Source organism: Bidens hawaiensis, unplaced genomic scaffold, assembly GCF_021521415.1.
Source record: "Bidens hawaiensis isolate Kalapana, Puna unplaced genomic scaffold, B.hawaiensis_p1.1 tig00032473_1, whole genome shotgun sequence".
In the NCBI taxonomy this organism is placed as follows: Eukaryota; Viridiplantae; Streptophyta; class Magnoliopsida; order Asterales; family Asteraceae; genus Bidens; species Bidens hawaiensis.
The window spans coordinates 13009-31183 of NW_027495542.1; the positions used below are offsets into that span (position 1 = coordinate 13009).

At 37.6% G+C, this 18175-nt stretch overlaps 1 pseudogene; it reads right to left on the reverse strand.

The window, feature by feature from the left end:
• Positions 1-3867: 3867 nt before the first annotated feature.
• On the reverse strand, positions 3868-9016 carry LOC143583622 (uncharacterized; annotated as a pseudogene).
• Between the last annotated feature and the right edge of the window lie 9159 nt (positions 9017-18175).

Consider the following 18175-nt stretch of genomic DNA (forward strand, 5'->3'; position numbering starts at 1 on the left):
GTTTACCTTTCATACATACATACATACATACATACATACATACACACATACGTGCATTCATACTTTCGTACTTTCTTGACTTAACTTACTTAGTACTTATATAACTATCTTTACGTTTTAAAGAACCTTTCTCCCTATAACCTCCGCAGATATTATAAGGGGATGCAACACTCTAATCTTCGCAGATATTATTAAGGTTTGTAACCTTTTAACATTCGCAGATATTATTATGGTCTGCAACCATTTACCTTCGCATATATTATTAGGGTTTCCAACGTTTAACCTTACGACCATACGACCATCCATGCATACTTTTATATATCCATATATATACAATCATACATCTGAAACCTTTCTATACACATACAACATTCACATACCATATACTTACTAGTTAGAGTAAGCGTATTAACTTATCACATAAGGTATGCACGCAGCCCCAAAAAACAAAACAAAGAAAAGGGACTAGAAACTCACCTAGATCCTGTTTCTCTCGGAGTTAATTGTAACACTCCTCCTTAGCTGCGCACGGCTAACTGTGTAACCATTATCAGTATCATTTACTATTTCTAACTTGATCATACGTTTTAAGTTAGTGAAGCCCATAACGAACGGGGGTCCGGGTGCAGCGCCCCGGATTGCAGGGTCCTAGGGGCGGCAACCCCTAGCAGGGTCCAATGGGCAGAGCCCCAGGCTGGGGTTAATAAGGCTTTATTAAAAATTTATTAGAATCGACTATTTAAACGAATCAACTTGTTAAACAAATCGAAGTTTTAAACGAATCGAATCGACTTTTTAAACGAATTGAATCAATTATTAAACGAATCGAATTGACCTTTAAACGAATTAAATCGACTTTTACGATTCCAATAGAATCGAGTTTTACGATTCCAATCGAATAGACTTTTACAATTCCAATATGTTTTTCATGCCCTTTTGTTATAATCGTTTTTCTTTCATCCCTCCAAGGTCTGTTTAACCAGTATAACGTGTTGTGGCTGTAACAACTTCACCTAACAGTTCTTACATGGTCCGAACTTCACATGTTCATCCCAAAATGCACCCAACAACCCATATATGGAAAAGTTTGGGTTTTTCTTTCATGATATGGTCCAATGTGCCTTAGTATCAAATCTTATGGCAAACCAACCTCAAACACTTAACCTTTTATTCGAAAACGTACCTATTTGGTTCGGTTCGTTTCGGTTCAGGTCTGATTCAATCCGTGAATCAGGATGCGTTTTCTAGTTTGATGAAGATTCGACAAGAATCTACCATTTCTTCAACTCGGATGCAAAATGATAAGAGTGTTTGTGTGTGTGGAGACAAGGATGAAATGAGAGTTTAGGGTTTTAGGGAGGTGTAAGGGTGTTTATATACCCCTAAGCCCATGAACCTTAAGGCCCATCACCCCCCTTAATGCATCTTTTGTTTACTAAGCTCACACTCAACTTGTTATTATTCTACATAATTAAATACTAACACAACTAATTAAATAGCAACCTTTTATTATTTATTCATAAAAGTAGGATGTTACACTAAGATAATAAAACACCAAAAAGAAAAATGCACACAACTCCCATATAAAAACACTAGTCTTTAAAAACATCTAAAATTCATTTAATCAGGACCCTAAAAACAATAACAAAACATTGTCATGTCATCCAGTTTTTAACATTTAACAAAATTCTTTTTTTATATTCACTACCCAACCCCCATCGCCTTCGAAAGAGCCCACTCCGACTTTTATTTTTCTAGTTTTTGTTAAAAAAAAATTCCTTGAAAATCCCCCCCCCCCCTAAAAAAAAAAAAACTCACAATAGAAAAAAAAATGATGATATGTAAAAATTTTAAAAAGTCAACCTCTAAAAACATGTTATTGTGGATACTCTTATTGAGTTAGTGTTATGTAACGTTTACGTGACACAGTGAGGAAATTGGTGAATTGGGAGTACACCCTATCGTCTTAACGGTCATCTAAATTATTGATGGGTCACTAAACCTACTCGATCATCCTTATTTCAGTCTCAAGGGAAAACCCACCATAGATAGAAAAACCCTTCGAATTAAACTAGAACCCCCTATTTTTATTTTATTTATTTATATTTTACGGACTTAAATCTAATACGTTTCCTTTTTAAGTTGAATATTTTTAATTTATTTCGGCTAAAGTTTAGTTTTAAATCTTCAATAAAAAATTGTGAATTAAATAATTTTTATACGGCACAAGATGCTAACAAATTTGAATTTGATAGGTTTTCCCCTCGTTTTGTTGATTCTGTGGGTGCTTACAGGCAAGTATAGCGTATATAGGTAGGGTCGGTCCAATTTTAGGCGGTCAAACAGATAATAACACCGAGACGTTTTCGAAATTCTTTTATAGCTTGCTTTTGTCCTAAAAACATTTTATACACAAATTTTTAACTTATACAACAATATGACATTTAAATATGCTAGAAAACTTGTATTATAAAATCCAGAAAAAGAAACAAACACTACAAGAAATTTAATCTGATATGACGAACCCTATAGCGACGACAATTGTCGTTGTTATAGATCACCTATAGCAACAACTTGTTGTTGCCATAAGACTTGACAATTATTTTCCAAGACGTAGCCTATAGCGACGATAATAGTTGACATAGGGTTGAGCGGGCGAGCCAAAATCTTAGCGCCAAACAAAAACCCTATAGCGACGACTAGTCGTCTCTATAGGTATTTTCCCTTTTAGTTTTCCTTTTCTTTTATTTGAGCCGAAACTATTTATAAATATGACAACCCTATTGCAACGACTTGTCGTATCAACAGTTAAATAATATTTTCTTTTTGCCAAAAAATAGCTTTATTTTAATTTTCATTTACCTATGGCAACAACTATTTATTTTTTCTCTTTCTATCATTTACAATTTTAACTACATAATATTTTGTCTTATTATATATTTCTATTAAAATTTTTAGAAAAAATAGAACAAATAATCCAGAGTTTCACATGTTAACCAATAGGTATGATCCAGACCGGCCCGGACCAGAATCGGTTTGAATGATTTTTCATACCAAGAACCGGACCTTTTATAAATGGCTCGGTCCAGGTATTAAAACCGGTTTTATAGATTTGGGTTCGCGGGTTCTCTGAGTTACATGGGATTTTTATAATGCAACAACTTTAATATTTAGTTAGGAAATAATAAAAATAATGCAGCAACTTTTTAATACCTACAAATTCATCTTTCATTTCAAATCCAAACCATGCAAATCATTCATCAACACAAACATGAGCATATGAACACAACTACTGTAACTTTAGTTTTGTATAACTCTTGCCTGACTTCTTCCATTAACAACAGTACAACAGGTTTGTAATTCTGCCCACTGATGCCTTTATATTTGATGGAAGAAGTAAACATGAGCATATGCAATTCATTCACCTTTACCTACCTACTGATGCCTTTATATTTGCATACCATTGTAGTTCTGCCCAAACCTCAGATTGTCTATAACGTTTTCAATTTTTGCCATCTTTAAGTAATCATGGCCAAAACCTCAGGCATGGCATAAATATGGCACTACATAATATCATGATTAGTCCTAAATACAATAACAATACTGCAATACAAACAAATCACAGTTGCAATCTAAACACTAATGCTGTATAATGTGCTGAAATACGAAAGAACAAATCACAAGAACATATATAATAACAACAATAGCAACATAGTGACGATAATCCCTCTAACCAGTCAACAAAGTGCACCTTCATAGAGAAGCATTACAGAAGCATTAACGAGACAAACAAAAGTCACAGATTGTTGGTTCGGTCCGGACGAACTCGTTGCACAATCCTAACACATTACAAGCAAATGACCCAAATAGACGCCAATTAAAAACAAAATTTGAGCTAATAAGTTTTGCTCTTACATAGATAATTCTAATGATCATCACATAGCATAATTCTAACTCCAACTAAAAACATTAACGAAATATTAAAATATAACGCGATACCGTTTATTGTTGAGAATAGAGTAGCCATTGATGTTCAATTAGGTCTTCTTGAAGTTGATAATGTGCCGAGCTATCTCTAATACAAAGATGGCGTTGGATGAAGTCCATAAACTCGCATGTTTGAGTGCGTAACAATTCGGGGAGATCATCATCAAGTTGATCATACTCAATGTTAAGATTGTCACCATCATCACGTTCATCTTCGATGATCATATTATGAAGAATAACATATGCTTTCATTATATTTGTTAGCACCTTCACTTTGAACATTCGTGAAGGTCCTCGAATGATTGCAAATCGTTGTTGAAGCACACCAAATGCTCGCTCGACATCTTTTCTTGCAGATTCTTGTGCTTTTGCAAAATATTTATGTTTGTTCCCTCTTGGTGATGGAATCGTCTTCACAAAAGTTTGCCACTTAGGATAAATACCATCTGCATGGTAATACCCCATAGTATAGTCGTGACCGTTGATTGCGTAATTGACCGAAGGAGCACGCCCTTGCGCAAGTTTCGTTAAAACAAAAGACCTCTCTAGCACGTTAATGTCATTATGTGAACCCGGCATACCAGAAAATGCATGCCATATCCATAGATCGTATGAGGAAACCGCCTCTAAAATAATAGTAGGTTCACGAATGTGCCTGAATACATACCTTTCCAGGCTGTGGGACAATTTTTCCACTTCCAATGCATGCAGTCAATGCTTTCGAGCATTCCAAGGAATCCTCGTTGATCCGCAACAGCAAGCGATCAGGTAATATCATTGGTGTTTGGTGAACATAGATATTCAGTTGAATAAGTACTTACTATTGTCTAGCAAAATTTTTTTAGGCTCTTTATTGCGGTGCTTTCACCAATGCGTATGTATTCATCCATAATATCTACGGTAACCCCATAGGCCATCATTCTAAGCGCCGCGGTCATCTTTTGCATTTGAGATAAACCGAGTCTTCCGACATTATCTCGTTTTTGGACAAAGTAGGGCTCGTGAGCTTATACCACCTCACTTAGAATACAGAGAAATAGAGGGCGACACATACGAAATCTCCGTCGAAATAGATCTGAAGGATATACCGGATTCTCTGCAAAATAATCGCGATATAGACGCTCGTGTCCTTGAATATGGTTACGAAATCTAGTGATGTGTTAAAGGAAGTTGTAATTAAGTGAACAACGACTAATGCAATGCAATGCAATGATGATACACAGTTAGTAGCAGCACATTAACGACATCTAAATAGAAGCCACCGCATGTGGTTTCATATACGTGGTGCAACCAAATACATACTTATTTGGTATAAATTTAAAAAGGTTATGACCAATTTTATGAAATTATTAGAAGGACACGATAAATGTTATCAAATGAGTTTATAAAATGTAATGCCTTAAATACGTATTATTTTGTTAATAATATTATGTACTTCTGTAAAGCATGCTTAATTATCATCTATCTATAAGTGACAAAAGGTGAAATAAGGAGGGTTGGCAAACTAACAACAAACGTTTTTCACGATGTTGAAAAATCACTCGATTGTAGTTGTATAAGCTGGATATTTGATCCACGCTTCACAGGGCCGTCTCCGAGAATTTAAATGCCTAGGCCGAGTTGAAATGAAAAGGCCCGTAGGCTCTAACGAATAACGAAATAAAATGACCCGTAGGCCCATTATCTCAAATGGGTTATGGGTAAAAAAAGATTGCGCCTACTATCTAATAAAAGGATTAAGATTTGTACTTATTTTATTAAAAAAAATATAATATATAAAAAATTTATGCCCCCAAAAAATATGTGTCTCGGCCGGTCGCCCGGGTTGCCCAACCCAAGAGTCGGCACTGACGCTTCACAACGGGTAACTCACATGCTGAGACGCTCGTTGTAACAAACAAAATAGAAAACAATACTAAAATTTATAAGGCATTGTTTCGACAAACCATCAAACTGGACACTGGTGCTCAACCTAAAAAAAAGGAAAAAAACTTATTGGTGAGTTGTACATTATCATGCAAAGTACGTTAATGATAAACAAATAATCAAACGTTGATAAAAATAAGAACATCACATCGTGATTCAGGTTCGATTATATGGCTGAAAGGGTATCCACTTGCTATAGCAAACTAATGAGAAAACCTAAAAAGATAGTCGTAATATGGGTAAAAGTGTATCGAGACGTGTTCGGTTCGTTGTTGATGTGTTGGGGTATCAGTTTGGTTTGTTAGGATACTCGCTATAGCAAACGAAAGAGAAAACCCAAAAATATATATAACACGTCAACGCACCCGCCTTAAAAAGGTAATCATTCATGCTTAAACCCACTTCGTCCTTTCAATTTTTTTGCCATGTACACGACAAATTATCCTAAATACTACGTCAATGTCTTTTACCATGATGATATTTGATACCATCGTATTCAAACTTTTTAAAAAGGTGCCACGACAACATAATAAATGATCATCTGGAATAATATATGACGCCTCGAAATATACACTTGTGTCATGAACTAGCCATAATAGAGCCGAGTCTAAGGTCTCGTCTTTGTGTTGGATCAAGCTCATCCACAAGTTGCAAAGATGATAAAACTCTGTGGACTTTTTTGGTGTTGAAAGTGAAAGAAAACGATGGAGATGTGAATTAATATACTGGAACGTCCAAGAAGGGGTCAAAGAAATATAATAAAATAATTAATGAAAACGTTCGGATATATTACAAACATATTTATTTAGTTATTTGATTTCACAATGAACTCGTGAAATTTAATGAACGTTGATTTTTTGGCTTTAGAAAAACCTAAAAAAGAGAAAAGGGACGGAAAGGAAGCACGAAAACGCAGCAAAACTAGTCAAAAGGGGTTGGACGTCATACTAATAAAAAGGTGTTTTAATTTGATGAAAAACATAATTATTATAACATATCATATTATTTAGTCAAATGAATTAAATGTTTGTATTAGATCAAGGTCCTACTACTTAAAAGTGTATATTAAAAAGGGATTTTTGTAAAAAACTAGTATTAAGGTCTCCTTGTTGCGAAAGGGTGTAAAATCATGAAAAAGGTAAGGTTGAAACGTTTTATTAGACCTATGTGTTAAGGGGACGTTGGACCCGTACTATGTGACATGAGTGTTAAACAAAATAAAAGGTTGTTGTAAAAATGTTCAATCATGTGCGCCCGTTACGGTGTGTTAACACGTAAAAATTAGACCAAAACGTAAAAGGGAAATACCATAAAAAACCAACATACTTTCTGTTTTTCTTTACTAAAGTCCCTCAACAATTTTTTTCACGTAAAAGTCCCTCCACACACTAAATTTGAACGCAAAAATAACATAACTTATTAAAACATATTTTTTTTGCTTATGTGGCATACATGTCATATATACTATGCTGACATGAATAATCTATGTGTCAAAAATTGACATGTCAGCAAATTATGTTGATTTTTTATGTACTTACTATTAGTTAAAACACTTTTTAATCTTTTCTTGTTAGCTATATGTTTGTAACAAATTATAAGACAAATACCACAATTGCAAGCAAAATAATATCAGTTTTGCTATTTAAAATAGTCATACAATTTTTAACCAAGATAAAAAGGGTAAAACAAAACATAAGCAAATACTTTTAGTCTTTGTAGTTAAGGTGGTTCGACAACTTGGCTTTTCAACAACTTCTCATCAATTTGAATTCTAACACCAACTTTCACATCTTGATCATGCTAGGCTTCTTCATGAATTATTTGGCCTTCTTGCTCAACAAAGTGTCCTCTACCAACTCTTCCGCCTCTCCCTCCTCTCCCGCCTCTCCGACCTTTTCCACCTATTTCAATGTTATCTTCAATCGTCATCCTTGATCTAGGCCTCCGGTGTTTTCTTAGGTTCTTTTGGTGATTTGGTCTTTTTCTCATTTGTACATGTTTTTATATTATGTCCTTTCTCTAAACAATTGCTACATGTCATGTATCTTCCGTTGGTCGATACTTTCTTGTACTTGCCTTGTTTTTTAGTTTTATGTCTCTTTCTTTTGATTGATAGCCTACCTTGCATCCGTCTCTCCTTTGGAGGAAGAGGTTGAATGTAAGGTATTGACTTCCACATTTTATTTCCATTAAACGGTTTCATATAGTGCGTGTAGGTTTCTTTGAACTTCTCCACCCTAAACCAATCACTTACATAATCTTCAGGGTCACTGTAGATGTAGTAAATAGCAGATACCGAATGCAAACAAGGTAATCCCGATATTTTCCACAATCTGCAACTGCATTCTCTATTATCTAAATCAACTGTGTAGGCTTCATATACATTCCTTACCTCAAATGCATTGTCACCACTGTCACCACTTGGAATAACGATCCAGGACCTGAATATAAACAAAAATTGAACTTAAACAACATAATAACTAGCTAATAAGAAAGAAAAAAAAACAACAAAGAACTAGTGGCAAAACAACATCAAAACACAACAGCAAATATCAACAGCAAAACAACATAAAATATAATAGCAAATCAGCAGCAAAAATAACATCATATATCAGCAAAACAGCAAAAAAAAAAAAAAACAGTTGCAAAATCAGCAACACAATAGCAACAAAACTGCAAATAAAAACAGCATTAACAGCAGCAAAATATAACAAATTCAGCATAGAAACATCAGAAAAATAGAATAAAACCTAACTAAAATCATAAACAAATTAAAAACGAAACCAACAATCACTTACCTTGAATTTTTTAACCAATCTTTTATTTTTTTCCTTATAGCCGGGCGTATCTTACCATCCCATTTCTGTGATTTCTTACTCATATTATAGTTCCTCTCCATTAGAAACATTCTAATCTCTTCCAACATTGTAATAATTGGTTTTCTTCTTGCACTCAAAATAACGGAATTAAAGCTCTCACTAATCCCATTCTCAACAGATTCACATGCTCTATCGATTTCAAAGCAAGCCCTAGACCATGTATTTGGGTCTCTTTCAATTAAATGACTGTATGCTTCAGTGTTTATGGATTTGATTTTATCCATAATTGAGACAAACTCATGCTCAAGCGATGTTTTGGATGCTGCCCAGAACAAGTTCCGGAATTCTACCCCATTAAATTTCTTCTTAAAATTTGCATATATATATGTCTTGCACATTGTCTATGTTCAACATGAGGAAGCAAATCCTTTACAGCTTCTACAAGTCACTGATTACATTACAAAATAGACGTAAATAAGATACAATTGAAAATAACACATAATTAAAAAACTTAAAATAGTTGCACCTTGTGTTGATCCGATATAAATGTAAGACCCCTTCCATAAGATATTCCAATATCATCTTTTAAGCATTCAATGAACCATTTCCAATTATCTTTGTTCTCTACCTCTTCAACAGCCCATGCTATGGGATAAATTTGGTTATTTGCATCTCGACCTGTTGCTGTTAGAAGTTCTCCCTTACATAAACCTTTTAAAAATGTTCCATCTAAGCCTATTACCTTCCTACATGTAACACAACCTTCTTTTAAAGATTTGAAACATATATAAATCCTACTAAACACATTACTACCATCTGGCATACCATTTACTCCCAGTTTCGCAGAACTTCCAGGATTGGTTCTCAAAATATCATACACATAATCCCATATCTTTGCATAGTGTTCATTCAAACAACCCTCAATTTCAAGACTTGCTATAGATTTTGCTCTAGTACATTGACCCCTGCTGACTTTAACCATATAGTCACGTAATATATCAGCTTGCATTTCTCTTGTTTTAACAAAAGGTCTTGCAATAAGTTCTCTAAGATACATCTTAGCAATCCATGAGGCTGTCACTAAGGACCCTAAACTGTAAATCCTACTACGATTGTGATTATCATTAAGGCTTTTAATCTAAAAAGACTTCTCACCTTGCATCCAAGATGCCCATAATCTCAACGGACAAGCATAGCCTACATCTTTGTTCCCACATACAACATGGAGCCTTTTTGTTTCAATTTTTCTATAGCTCAGTAGGTATCCATTTACCACTCCATAAAAACATAAAGCAAACTTCAGTTGTGTAGGATATTCATACCTATGCCCAAGAACTGGTCTCATCTCTTTCCAGTTTATGTTTGGGTCATGAATTGGATATACTTTCCCTTTTACCACGTGTTCAGTACCTTCATTATCCTCTTCAATGTATTGAATATCATCCTTATCTTCAGCCAAGTTCTCACCAACATCTAACCCATCTACATCATTAACAAAATAAAGTTGTGTGTTCTTTATTTAAGAAACGATCACTTGTTGTTCTTGTTCAAGAAGTAACCTCCTCCTCCTCTTCAAGGTCCGATGCCAGGTTGTAATGCTATGTATAAGGTAAGTATAATATGAATGCTTATGCGTATGAACGTGATAGAGATAATAAAAAAAGGAAATAATGATGTATGGTTGTACGGTTACGAAAAGGGTACCGAGCCCTAAAAATACTCGGGGTATAATGTATGGTAACGAAGAGGGAATCGAACCCTACTAATATTCGAAAACTAGGGACCAGACCCTTATAATATCTGTGATGTTAGGGACCAGACCCTTATAATATCTGTGATGTTAGGGAATCGAACCCTTCTAATATTCGAAACTAGGGACCATACCCTTATAATATCTGTGATGGTAGGGACCAGACCCTTATAATATATGTGATGTTAGGGAATCGAACCCTTCTAATATTCGAAAACTAGGGACCAGACCCTTATAATATCTGTGAGGTTATAGGGCGAAATGCTCTTTAAAACGTATGATTATGTATGTAAAGAAAGTATGAAGGTAAAAATGAAAGTAAAAGCACTTAAGTGTGTATGAAAGAAAGTTAGGAGGTTAAGTATGAAATGTAAAGAATGTATTGTATGATTATGTGATTAACTAGAACTCACTCAGCGTAGCTGACTTTTAGTATGCACGCAGGTGAGTAGGATGAGACAGCTGGCTTGAGCGGGGACACATGGCAGAAGAATAAGAGCCTGGCATCTGAAGACTTACGATGTTTTAATTTTAATGTTTTAATGTGAAAGACAAAGGATGTTTTGAGACAAGTTATGAATTATGTAATGTTTTATGAAAGTTTTATATTCCGCGTAAATGTTTTAATTAACTCTGATATTTAGAACTGTGTTTATGAGTAAATCCAACACGAAAGTAGGGCTACCGGTAACGGGGCCTTACACATACATACATACATACATACATACATACATACATACATACATACATACATACATACACACATACATACATACATACATACATACATACGTACGTGCATTCATACTTTCGTACTTTCTTGACTTAACTTACTTAGTACTTATATAACTATCTTTACGTTTTAAAGAACCTTTCTCCCTATAACCTCCGCAGATATTATAAGGGGATGCAACACTCTAATCTTCGCAGATATTATTAAGGTTTGTAACTTTTTAACATTCGCAGATATTATTATGGTCTGCAACCATTTACCTTCGCATATATTATTAGGGTTTCCAACGTTTAACCTTACGACCATACGACCATCCATGCATACTTTTATATATCCATATATATACAATCATACATTTGAAACCTTTCTATACACATACAACATTCACATACCATATACTTACTAGTTAGAGTATGCGTATTAACTTATCACATAAGGTATGCACGCAGCCCCAAAAAACATAACAAAGAAAAGGGACTAGAAACTCACCTAGATCCTGTTTCTCTCGGAGTTAATTGTAACACTCCTCCTTAGCTGCGCACGGCTAACTGTGTAACCATTATCAGTATCATTTACTATTTCTAACTTGATCATACGTTTTAAGTTAGTGAAGCCCATAACGAACGTGGGTCCGGGTGCAGCGCCCCGGATTGCAGGGTCCTAGGGGCGGCAACCCCTAGCAGGATCCAATGGGCAGAGCCCCAGGCTGGGGTTAATAAGGCTTTATTAAAAATTTATTAGAATCGACTATTTAAACGAATCAACTTGTTAAACAAATCGAAGTTTTAAACGAATCGAATCGACTTTTTAAACGAATTGAATCAATTATTAAACGAATCGAATTGACCTTTAAACGAATTAAATCGACTTTTACGATTCCAATAGAATCGAGTTTTACGATTCCAATCGAATAGACTTTTACAATTCCAATATGTTTTTCATGCCCTTTTGTTATAATCGTTTTTCTTTCATCCCTCCAAGGTCTGTTTAACCAGTATAACGTGTTGTGGCTGTAACAACTTCACCTAACAGTTCTTACATGGTCCGAACTTCACATGTTCATCCCAAAATGCACCCAACAACCCATATATGGAAAAGTTTGGGTTTTTCTTTCATGATATGGTCCAATGTGCCTTAGTATCAAATCTTATGGCAAACCAACCTCAAACACTTAACCTTTTATTCGAAAACGTACCTATTTGGTTCGGTTCGTTTCGGTTCAGGTCTGATTCAATCCGTGAATCAGGATGCGTTTTCTAGTTTGATGAAGATTCGACAAGAATCTACCATTTCTTCAACTCGGATGCAAAATGATAAGAGTGTTTGTGTGTGTGGAGACAAGGATGAAATGAGAGTTTAGGGTTTTAGGGAGGTGTAAGGGTGTTTATATACCCCTAAGCCCATGAACCTTAAGGCCCATCACCCCCCTTAATGCATCTTTTGTTTACTAAGCTCACACTCAACTTGTTATTATTCTACATAATTAAATACTAACACAACTAATTAAATAGCAACCTTTTATTATTTATTCATAAAAGTAGGATGTTACACTAAGATAATAAAACACCAAAAAGAAAAATGCACACAACTCCCATATAAAAACACTAGTCTTTAAAAACATCTAAAATTCATTTAATCAGGACCCTAAAAACAATAACAAAACATTGTCATGTCATCCTGTTTTTAACATTTAACAAAATTCTTTTTTTATATTCATTATCCAACCCCCATCGCCTTCGAAAGAGCCCACTCCGACTTTTATTTTTCTAGTTTTTGTTAAAAAAAAATTCCGTGAAAATCCCCCCCCCCCCCCTAAAAAAAAAAAAACTCACAATAGAAAAAAAAAATGATGATATGTAAAAATTTTAAAAAGTCAACCTCTAAAAACATGTTATTGTGGATACTCTTATTGAGTTAGTGTTATGTAACGTTTACGTGACACAGTGAGGAAATTGGTGAATTGGGAGTACACCCTATCGTCTTAACGGTCATCTAAATTATTGATGGGTCACTAAACCTACTCGATCATCCTTATTTCAGTCTCAAGGGAAAACCCACCATAGATAGAAAAACCCTTCGAATTAAACTAGAACCCCCTATTTTTATTTTATTTATTTATATTTTACGGACTTAAATCTAATACGTTTCCTTTTTAAGTTGAATATTTTTAATTTATTTCGGCTAAAGTTTAGTTTTAAATCTTCAATAAAAAATTGTGAATTAAATAATTTTTATACGGCACAAGATGCTAACAAATTTGAATTTGATAGGTTTTCCCCTCGTTTTGTTGATTCTGTGGGTGCTTACAGGCAAGTATAACGTATATAGGTAGGGTCGGTCCAATTTTAGGCGGACAAACAGATAATAACACCGAGACGTTTTCGAACCAGGTGCGTATCGGCTCGATGGCACTCCCATCCCAACAACATGGAAGGGAGCTCATTTACACAATTTGCATGTAAATCAATTCCAATTTATAAAGAAAAGGCCAAGAGCCACTTCTAATGGAAATGATTCTCTTTAGAACATCGAAGCTGATGATTTTACATTTAATACTTTTCTGAACACTGGTGACGGCATTCACATTACGTGAAGTCGTTGCGTGGGAAGGCGGTCCTACCCGCACAAACCCAGTAACAGGAAAAAACCTTCACGCAGGTCAGTTGAAGAGGAAAAGTTCAGCACCCAAAAATGAAAGTGCCGGTCTATCCGCACGAATCATAATGAGGAAACTGAACAATAACCTATCAACAACCGCGCGTCGAACGGTTAAACTATGCAACACTGGTGACGGCATTCACATTACGTGGAGTCGTTGCGTGGGAAGGCGGTCCTACCCGCACGAACCCAAAAGCGTGACAAACCTTCACGCAGGTCAGTTGAAGGGGAAAAGTTCAGTTATCCCATTAAATGAAAGTGCCGGTCTATCCGCATGAATCATGAAAGGAAACTGAACACTAACATATTGACAACCGCGCGTCGAACGGTTCAAAACAAAATCCTTAAAAGGATGAAGAAAACCTACACGCAGGTCAGATATGGGTAAAGTTTTGCCATCCTACTAAGTGCAAGTGACGGTTCTACCCGCACAATCACGAAAGAGGAAGCAAAACCTCACCTGTTATCAACCACGTTCAAAGGTTAACTCATCCTCAAAGGATGAAGAAAACCTACACGCAGGTCAGATATGGGTAAAGTTTTGCCATCCTACTAAGTGCAAGTGACGGTTCTACCCGCACAATCACGAAAGAGGATGCAAAACTTCACACCTAATATCTACCACGTTCAAAGGTTAACTCATCCTCAAAGGATGAAGAAAACCACGTGCGTAGCCGGCAGTTGGAAAGGGAATAGTATGCAGCAGGCCTGGTCACTATCAGCCACTGCCTACCCACCAACTACCAGCAGGGCACGTGCGTAGGCTACTGTTGATGAACAGGAACACTGTTGCAGCCGGCCATACCTCCTTGGAAACCTACCTTCGGCTATAAATACCCCAAATGGTATGATCATCTAAACACACATTATTACATTATTATCTTATCATATTATACCTGATATCTGCTCTAGCAATCTCTTAATATACTTTTATATTTAAAGAGCAATCTAGTCTGATTCTCACGCCGGAGGGTGGTCACAAGGAGGAACCCCCCCCTTCTCAGTGACGAGCTCACGGTGTCTGTTTTGCAGGTTATCAGAAGAACCATCTTCTTAGGGTCTAACCCCTCGTGGGAAACAGCTACCCAACCCCCAGGTTACCAGTAATCTGTCCGGGGTCCGGTTAGTGTTTCTTCATTGGCGCCATCCGTGCATAAAGCTAGAACTACAATTTTCTCCAGTTTTTTCAAACTTCTACAAAGATGGTTAGAGAAATTCCGGTAACCACAACCCCAGCTACTGGGAGGAATACCGGCAACACAGTTTTTACGAACACTACCCCGGCTACCGAAGCCGGGGCAAGTGAAGTAAATTTTACGAACACTACCCCACTTACCAAAGCTGGGGCAAGTGCAGTAAATGATCGCCTACTGGGATCCACCGATACCCAGTTTGAGAAACGAAGACTCCCCCGCCAAACTCTCGATGAAGTTAAGGCATGGGCGGAGGCACGACAAAAGGAATTCCAGGCTGAGTTGGATGAACGCTTGCGTTCCTTGCAACAGGCCGACGAATTCGAATACTGGGAGGATGACTCGGAGGAATCCGACTCCGACGCGAACCCTCGCCATAGGGCAAAAGGGAAGCGTAAGGAAACGGAATCCCAACCGAAAAGGCATTTTGGACAAGCCTTCAAACCAAAAAGCACAGGTGGAAGTCCACGAGACTTCTCCAAAACGTTCAGGCCAAACGTTGCAAATGCAGGAACGTCCAAGTTTGCAAGGGACATTGCGGAAGCAATCGCCCCAAAGAGTGCCAAACAAATGCCTAACATAGGCACATATGACGGTTTATCTGATCCAGACGATCATTTGAACAGGTTCATAGCGGGGGCAACCGTCAGCAATTGGACGGAACCCACGTGGTGCTACATGTTCCAAATGACGCTTGTTGGGGCTGCTAGAGCTTGGTTTGATCGTCTACCGGTCAACCACATCTACGACTGGGCAGACTTCCAACAGAAGTTTAGCCAACACTTCAGCCAGCAACGGAAGTATACCGAGGAGCAATGGACAATCCTCAAATGCATACGAGAAGAAGATGAATCTCTGCCAAACTTCATCACTCGCTTCAACTCAAAGAAGCTAAGTTTGGGCAATATCAGCGAAGATCTTGTTCGCGCTGCCTTCATCCAGGGCGCGCATGACCCAGAGCTCATCCGCACCCTAACGGGTAAAGATGGCATGCCATCCACATGGGATGCCATCATGACAGCAGCAAAGCGCTATGCGGAAACGGAGAAGCAACTGGGTAGAGATCTCCCACAGAGCACAAACCTCTACACTCAGAAGACGAGAGAGGACAACGTCCTCACCGCCCGACTAAATAAAAAGCGGAAGCTAGGCATCTGGCAGTCAAGGGTAAACTTTGACACCTCATCCGGCTTGCAACATCGATTGGGCGGAAGGGATAATGTACAGCCGCACCGAAACTCCAGATGGACGCCACTCACCAAAAGCGTCACTGAGATATTCGCCACTGAAGAGCTCCCGTGGCCAAAACCTCCGATAATCCGACATCGTCACGATGCTGATCGGAGCAAATACTGTGACTTTCACAAGACAAAGGGCCACAACACTGAAGAATGCATAGATGTAAAAGACATGGTCGAAGCATTTGTCAGAGATGGGACGCTCGCGCACCTCGTGGCGCAATAAAGGCTGAGCAGGCGGGTGCGTGTAGAACCCCAGATGGGGATAAACGAATAAAAATTCCAGCTTCAATGTCGAGACTACATGCTGCGTAAAGAACGAGATCCCGAACCAGGTGCGTATCGGCTCGATGGCACTCCCATCCCAACAACATGGAAGGGAGCTCATTTACACAATTTGCATGTAAATCAATTCCAATTTGTAAAGAAAAGGCCAAGAGCCACTTCTAATGGAAATGATTCTCTTTAGAACATCGAAGCTGATGATTTTACATTTAATACTTTTCTGAACACTGGTGACGGCATTCACATTACGTGAAGTCGTTGCGTGGGAAGGCGGTCCTACCCGCACAAACCCAATAACAGGAAAAAACCTTCACGCAGGTCAGTTGAAGAGGAAAAGTTCAGCACCCAAAAATGAAAGTGCCGGTCTATCCGCACGAATCATAATGAGGAAACTGAACAATAACCTATCAACAACCGCGCGTCGAACGGTTAAACTATGCAACACTGGTGACGGCATTCACATTACGTGGAGTCGTTGCGTGGGAAGGCGGTCCTACCCGCACGAACCCAAAAGCGTGACAAACCTTCACGCAGGTCAGTTGAAGGGGAAAAGTTCAGTTATCCCATTAAATGAAAGTGCCGGTCTATCCGCATGAATCATGAAAGGAAACTGAACACTAACCTATTGACAACCGCGCGTCGAACGGTTCAAAACAAAATCCTTAAAAGGATGAAGAAAACCTACACGCAGGTCAGATATGGGTAAAGTTTTGCCATCCTACTAAGTGCAAGTGACGGTTCTACCCGCACAATCACGAAAGAGGAAGCAAAACCTCACCTGTTATCAACCACGTTCAAAGGTTAACTCATCCTCAAAGGATGAAGAAAACCTACACGCAGGTCAGATATGGGTAAAGTTTTGCCATCCTACTAAGTGCAAGTGACGGTTCTACCCGCACAATCACGAAAGAGGAAGCAAAACTTCACACCTAATATCTACCACGTTCAAAGGTTAACTCATCCTCAAAGGATGAAGAAAACCACGTGCGTAGCCGGCAGTTGGAAAGGGAATAGTATGCAGCAGGCCTGGTCACTATCAGCCATTGCCTACCCACCAACTACCAGCAGGGCACGTGCGTAGGCTACTGTTGATGAACAGGAACACTGTTGCAGCCGGCCATACCTCCTTGGAAACCTACCTTCGGCTATAAATACCCCAAATGGTATGATCATCTAAACACACATTATTACATTATTATCTTATCATATTATACCTGATATCTGCTCTAGCAATCTCTTAATATACTTTTATATTTAAAGAGCAATCTAGTCTGATTCTCACGCCGGAGGGTGGTCACAAGGAGGAACCCCCCCTTCTCAGTGACGAGCTCACGGTGTCTGTTTTGCAGGTTATCAGAAGAACCATCTTCTTAGGGTCTAACCCCTCGTGGGAAACAGCTACCCAACCCCCAGGTTACCAGTAATCTGTCCGGGGTCCGGTTAGTGTTTCTTCAAACCCCCTATTTTTATTTTATTTATTTATATTTTACGGACTTAAATCTAATACGTTTCCTTTTTAAGTTGAATATTTTTAATTTATTTCGGCTAAAGTTTAGTTTTAAATCTTCAATAAAAAATTGTGAATT